Below are 7,915 nucleotides of genomic sequence, written 5' to 3' on the forward strand. Positions count from 1 at the left end.
ACCATGTAAAAGCATTTGTATAAAGGAGGAGAGGGCAAAATAGAAGCATAAATACTCACACCATTGTATCAAATTATTAAGGGGAGCCTGTTTGGTCTCTAATAGGAATCATTTAGATAAATGCATTTACTTACTGAGACCCACATCTCGGCATAATTCCATGGCATTGAGGGGAAAGCTCACCAGCATCGCTACTTTTCTGATCAGTACATGTGACAAAACAAAGAGGAGACAGAAAACTCACCTTTTTTACCTTTCTCCCTCTCTACCTTTGTTCTAATTTGGGGGTTTGGGTTTTGGGGTTGTGTTTTCCTAAATAAATATTATATTCAGTTTTAAAATTAAATACTACATTGATCACCATTTTTTATTAATTTGTATCATCTACCATTTCAAAATTAATATCAAGAGCATGATCAGTGATTTCAATGAACCTGGCTTATGCAAAATCAAGCATTCACATGATTCACACATTCAGTATTTGTGCTATGAAGGCCTGCTTTTTTCTAAGTCTTGCTATGTTCCACTCTGCTGGTATGAACCCCATGACTTCCAGGGACTGGAAAATCCCAAATGAGTGCAGAAAGATCTAACAGAGCATGAGAGGGAAATTGAGAAAAAATATGGAATCCATAATTCTTATTTTAAAAATTAACTGGAAAAGAAGATTAGTGAGACACCTTATATGTATTCATTAGTTCAGGAAAATAAAGGGAAAAAAATCCCCCCAAACTTCCAGAGTAGGTTTAGCATTTATATATATAAATATATATATATACACATATATGTGTGTGTGTGTGTGTGTGTGTGTGCACTATGCTTATAAATATATTTTTACATATACTTACATAAATATTGAGGAGTGATTGATTGCCTAGCTCAACATAGAGAACATAGAGAAGGAAATAGAGGATTGTTTCAAGTTGTTGTTTTACTTACAAGGAGCCCCTTTTCCCTCGAGTCCCCAGCCCCTGGCTGCTCTAGCCCAGCCTTGGGGAAGCCTCGGCCACAGCAGAGCAGCAGCACCCGCAGCACCAGGCAGCCTTTGCTGGAGCCCCCAGCAGCCTGCCCAGCATCCTGAGCAGCCCACAGAGGGTACTACTCTGGGGTGGCACCAGTTCCCATGGACTTACTGAAGATACCTCATTTCAGTACAGGCATCAGTGTGATGAAGGGAAAGGATAGATTTGTATGAACAGCACCTCTTCTGTGGCTTGCTTGCTTGTTGAAATCAGTGAGTTGAAGCACTGGGAGCTGCTGAGAAGAGATTACACTTATCACAGGTGAACCAGGAGAGGGCTGTGAGAAGAAGATACCAGAAAAGACTCGTGGGGTCAAGGTCATACAGAAGACTTTTGCTATCACCCTGTCTCCCTGTGTGCTTTCAGACAGCTCAGGCTTTCCCATTCAGAGGCACGTTGGTTATAGGAGTACAGGGATAAGAGAGATTTGAGTGAGAAGGTTTTCTTGATTGCTTTCTGCTAAGTAATTAGTATTGATATGTTTTTGTTTCAGATGCCTCAGGGATAATAGAGCTTTAGGAAACGGGTGTATTTCAGTTGCCTGTTTGCTTTACAGCTATAATTGAGAATTTCTTTTTCTAAAAAGGGGGGAAAAAAAAGGTGCTAAATGTGCCTCGGGAGAGGTGATGGAAAATATTATGACACTAGTCAAGATGATTGCAAACACGGTGAGGCTGAAATGTGTTCAGCTGACCTAACTGAGCATGAATAATACATTGCTTCTTTTGACTACAATATTTCTGGTCAAATTCTGAACATAACAAGGTGATTTCAATAACCAAGTTATTGCACTATCAGATAGTAACAGTTTAGATGTTATGAGAAAAATATGCTAAAACATCTCTAAAGAAACAGTACTAAGCATTGTGTTTTAAAGCAATCTTTCTTATAGGGCAAGAACCTTTCCTTCCCTAATAAAATGTTGTCAGAGACTGTAGTTTTTTAATACCACAAGAAGAGAAGATTCCTCCAAATTGCAAACATCAGAGGAGATTTAAAGGCAACAAGACATTCATTTTAGGAACAGATTACAATTACAAAGTGATGACACCATTGATCATACTGAACATATTGAACTGAACACCATTGATCATACTGATTTCTACTATTGCAACTATCCTTGTAAAGGTATTTTACTTATATAGAAATTATAATTATTTATTATTTATAATTATTTCTTTATAAATAAATAATTATTTACTTATATAGAAGTTATCTTAAATAGCTAATCTAATGCACAGAGAGAATATTCACCAACTACCAAGCTTGCAATAGTTCCAAGACAAATTACTATTATAGGACTGTATGTGCTTGTGTCTTCTCTTCCCACATGTAAAGGGAGAGCTAGGAAAAAAGTATGCTGGAAAGAGCAGCTGAATCTTGCCTCAAAGGCTGGAGAGACAGAATCCTGGGCAAAGGCAAACAAATTCCTCTTCTGGAAATTACTGTTTATGCATATGTGTCTGAGTTTTTTCACCAAAATTTTATGTGGCTCCTCTATTTCTTTTTCATTGTGAAGAACATAGAACAGCCATTATTTTCCTAATAGGTGCTAATTGCCTTCAATACAGAGCTATATTCTTTTGCCCAGTGTTATGAATCCAGTATTCAGTCAGGTGAGGCACATTAGGAGAGTTCAGACTGAGCTCGTAGTACGTTAATGAAATAGTAAATATTTACTTCTGAAACTTGGATTCCAAGCTATGACTCTGAAATGGGTTCTATATGCCTATGACAAATACTTTACATGCTACATTAAAACCCATATGCATGAAAATAGTCAGTCGAGCAAACATGTCTTAAAAGGTGTTGCCAAATAAAAGACTGAGTTATTATCCACCTACAATAAACAGGAAAAAGATCTTTTGTTGTCATTGTAAGATGAGTTAATGGATTCATATCAGTACATTTAAATGCAAATCAAAATTTATTCATGTAATAGATTTTTTGACATTATGGTGTACACATCTCTTTTATTAAGGTAATTTCTGCCCAAATTTTGAAGAAAAAATGCAAAACCTTTGGATTTAAATCCTTGGTGTGAAGAATGAGCTTTAGAGCTCGACAACAGTGAAGAAATACAACTATGGAATATATTCTCTAGAAACCTATTGTTCCTGCACATATGTTCTATTTTTTCACCAAAAGTGTACGTGGCTCTTTAGCCTGTGTAAAGAATGCAGAACAGCCATGTCTTCATAATAGATGATAATTGCCTTGAATAGATATGCAGTTCTCTCCTTTTGCCCTTTTCTGGTATCAATTCAGGATAACAGGCCTATTCTTCCCATTCTCCATCTGTAGATTTTACACACTGCAGTCAAGACATCTACTCTACAGAGTAGAAGCAACTTAAATGCATATGCATTTATGGCAACCAGTAAACAACAACATAGACATTTTTCTCATCTGGTGTCTGAAAAGCATGAAAGGGGTTCTTTCATATGTAAAATCCTAAAATACCTATCACTTACAAAAGTTACATATTTACCTAGCTAACATGACAATCAGTGCTTCCACTGTAAGCTTTTTTTCCTGTGTTCCTGCCTTTCCAGTTGCATGTGCGTGCACCCACTCTCACAAGCACCACATCAAATGGTCCAGCCACTGGCTGAAAGGCTCTGCTAGGAAGGTTTTGTTGCTGAACAGCTGCTCTCCTCCTTTAGTGTATTCATGAGCCTGCCAACTTCTTCCTTGTCTGACAGTGAGTCTGTTGTGCACATGAAAGAGGTGTGGCACTCCTCTCTATCTCTGAACATGGGAATAAGAGAAAATACGGCATTTACTAAACATTAGGTATCATTATGTCCATTTTGTTTTCATATAATCAATTCCTCCTTTACCAAGTTTCATCTTAATAGGACTGAAAGTGATGGATGTATTTGTGAACTATACTCCTTATAACATCAAATATCTAATCTGGCACCACATTACTTTTGCAATTAGGGGCATTTTACCTTTTAGTAAAACAGAAAATGAAACACATTTCAATCATTCTGGGTGCTGTGGAATACATCAAGTGTTTAAACTGTATTCATAACTTTAATATAGACTTTCCTATGTAAATAATTTAAATTAGAGATACTATGATGATTAATATCCTTAAAAAGGCAAAATGTTTTTAAAAAATCAGTTACTCTTCATCAGTCACATGTCTGAAATTTTGTGCACTATAGCTATAAGGAAAAGTAAGTACGTTCCTTGAACTCCTGCTCACAAAAGTGATCTCTTCTCCTAGGATGTTCCTTGAACTTCTATTTTGCCTGGCAAACAAATCAGATTTTTTAACAAAAAGAGTAAAATTATGCAGGAAATGGTTTACAGGATGAAAAATTTTAATAAATATTATTTGCTCATAAAGTATATGGAAGGAATTTCAGAATTGCTAAATGTAATTTAATACAGTCCAGAAGTGAAGTGATTAATATTTTATAGAAATGTCTGTATTTCGAGACACATTAATCACACAGATTGCATTCAGAAAACTGACTGGTTGGTTTTGCTCTTTGCTTTAAAAAAGAACATTTATTCTCACTTTTCTAAAAGTATCATTTTAGCTTTGTCTGAAAAATAAAAGTAGCAGTTTATTTCTATTTCAAGTGAAATGCATTACCTGAAGGACTTAAAGAGTTCATGGGACAGCTAATGGTTGCTTTGTTTCAAAAGCTTGCCAGCAGCAGGGCAGGCCATTTTTGCTGAGAAATATCCTACAGGAATCCATTAGTGTCCTTAGTCTCAACTGGGTTCAACTATGTCTGCTGTTTAGTCAGTGGGATGCTTGCCGATCTCCACCATGATCCAAATTTCTCCCATGATGCACATATATGATTTATTAATATAATGAGATGCAAGCAGTGTGTGGCGAATAATCCCCAGCAGAGCTGAGCCAAACCTACACCTAGAATACAGATAGAAGAGCTCTTTCCCAGGTACTTGCAAGGTTTCCCCACCTTACATTGGGATGTGCAATCCATTGTGGCCAACAACAGAAAAAAACAACTCTTTTTCCACCATCAAAAATCCTTTCTCCGCTAGGAGAGGTAACTAGATTCTCTGGCATTTGCACCTTTGTACATCACACAAATTGCTGAATCTGCCTCAGGCTTTTAAAATTCCTTCCAAGAGTGCAGAAGTTACAGTTTCTGCTCATGGAATAGAAACATGTATTAGTTTTGCCGTTAAATTGCTTTGTGGAATCAACAAATTGCGTAGGGCCAGATTCAGAAAATATGAGCACATATACAAAGCAGAACACAAACACATGCAAAAACCCCTCCCAACGCACTGTTGTCAGATCACTCTGTGATCTGTATTGGCCAGGGAATTTCCTCAGGAGTAAGGAATCCATCCTGGCCCTCTATTCCAGTGCTGTAAACTATATCAGTCCTTTTTTTCTCTAGCAACTGTCTATCATAGGATGGATAGGAAGACCAATGTTTCAGCATCCTCCAGTCCAGCAGTGTTCCAGCTACAGTGTCAGGCTCTTTACTCTCTTAGTAATCACGTGAATCTTTCCTTGCATTCTCCTCAGTGGCACAGCTTCATTGGAAACACTTTGCTCCTTTCAATGGTTTGGTCTTTCCATGGTAATAAAAGTTTGAATTTTCACCATCTGAATAGAAAAGGTGAAGCCCACACTGAACATATCCACTTCTCTGTTCTCCTAGGTGACTTTCCACAGCACTCAGCTCTTTGAACTAGGAGGCGTAGCCCCTTCCAAGGTGGCTTCCCAAACTTCCTTTGGTATCTTTACATCACTTTACATTCACCAGATGGTGCTGTGAATAGCAAAGCTCCCTGAATTGCTAAAGGGAACTTAAGCAATGGTTTTGAATCCCATTCTTAGCACCAGTTGCCTTAAACTTATAAACTGTACACCTAATCTATAGGTACTTCTGCCTTTTACTATAAATACTTCTTCATTTTTACAGCTTAGGTTACCAGCTCATATCCACAAAAAAATTGCAATGCAATCTCTCAGGTTATTTTTAGGCTTCATAATTCCAGATCTGTAAAAGGCCTAGAAACCATTCGAAAAATGCATAGTACTCTAGCTATCATTGTTTTTCTTTAAGATAATTGGTCTGAACATCCCTAAGTGTTACCTTTCTACATGTTGGTTAGTCTTTTGAGCCAAGCTCAACATGTGAAGTTTGAATTTGTAGTGCATATATTTCAGTGTCTACAGGGCCACAGCTTCTCCCCATGAGATGGGTAAGAGAAAAATACATTAAAAGAAATAACATCTGTCATTATTTTTCTGAACTTTTCTTTTTCTGACATGCACTTCAATTCCAGGTAGACACTTAATGATTCAGTAGATAGATAAAGTGGCTTTATTAGGATATGCCATATGTAAAAAATGTTTTAAGTTTCTATTTGTACATGAAGTCTATATTAAATAATACATAGAGACCCTTAAAATGCAAACATTTGTAATTTCTGGTTCCATTTTTTAACCAAGGAAATGCCTACCTTGTGATGTGATCTAATCTCAATTTGGTAGCTATGAACTACAGATTACATCGTGAATTTACTTTTCAATTTGAAATGGACTATCTGAATAAAGAGAAGCTAGTAATTAATTTGCTCTAAAATAATTCGCAGTAGTTTGGATGCAATTTTCAAAAAATTGAAGACATACTTTTTATCAGGGTCTGTTCTGACAGGACAGGAGGTAATGATTTTAAACCAAAAGAGGATAGATTCAGAGTAGATACAAGGAAGAAATATTTACAATGAGGGTGGTAAAACACTGGAACAAGCTGCCCAGAGTCGTTTTGGATGTCTCATCCCTGGAAACCTTCAAGGTCAGGTTGAATTGAACTCCAATTTTGGAGTTCAATTTTGGACCAGATAAGTCCAAAAGGACCTTCATAGGTCCTCTCCAACCCAAATTATTATATGATTCTATGAAATGTAGAAGTGCTTGTCTTGGAGGAAATTAAAATAGGAAAATTTATTTCCTGGCATATAGATTTACCATTGGTTAGTATTCTTTTTGATTTATTTTGTTGGGCTTTTTTTTTTTTTTGTTTGAGTGGTTTCTATACTTCCTTTTATTTGCTCTTATAGTTCATGTGACAATGTTCCTCTATTTCAGTTTTCAGAAATCTTGGGGAAATTGTGTGTCTAATGTAATAATCATGCTTCTGAGGAAATCAATAAGAAAATCACCACAAATTATTTTAACTTCTGAAGTTACAACATTCAGCAGTACCTTGAGAAGTGAAGTCACTAGTATTCTAGTTTATCCATCATTTAAATACATTTAATCTGTCAAGCCAGTCAAAGGAGGTGGTTGTTCCACTCTGCTCTCCAGTGGTGCAGCCTCACCTTGAATATTGCGTGCAGTTTTGGTCACTGCAATATAAAAAAGACATTAAGCTGTTAGAGAGTGTCCAAAGGAGGGCAGTGAAGATAGTGAAGGTCCTGGAGGGGAAGATGTATGGGGAGCAGCTGGGGGCACCTGGTCTGTTCAGTCTGGAGAAAAAGACACTGAGGGGACACCTCACTGCAGTTGCAACTTCATCTGAGGGGAAGAGGAGGGGAAGGCACCGATCTCTTCTCTGTGGTGACAGTGATAGGACACACAGAATGGTCTGAAGCTGTGTCAGGAGAGGTTTAGGTTGGTTATTAGCAAAAGATTCTTCCCCCAGAGGGTGGATGGGCACTGGAAGAGGCTTCCCAGGGAAGGGGTCACAGCTCCAGCCTGGCAGGGCTCAAGAAGTGCTGGACAATGCTCTCAAGCACAGGGTTTGGCTCTTAGGGTGTCTTGTGCAGGGCTAAGAGTTGGACTTGATAATCATTGCGTGTCCCTTCCAACTCAGCATATTCTGTGATTCTGTGAAGTGTTTGCTGTATGTTCTCCTGTGTCAGGTAAGGTTTCCCCT

Source organism: Melospiza melodia, chromosome 6, assembly GCF_035770615.1.
Source record: "Melospiza melodia melodia isolate bMelMel2 chromosome 6, bMelMel2.pri, whole genome shotgun sequence".
In the NCBI taxonomy this organism is placed as follows: domain Eukaryota; kingdom Metazoa; phylum Chordata; class Aves; order Passeriformes; family Passerellidae; genus Melospiza; species Melospiza melodia.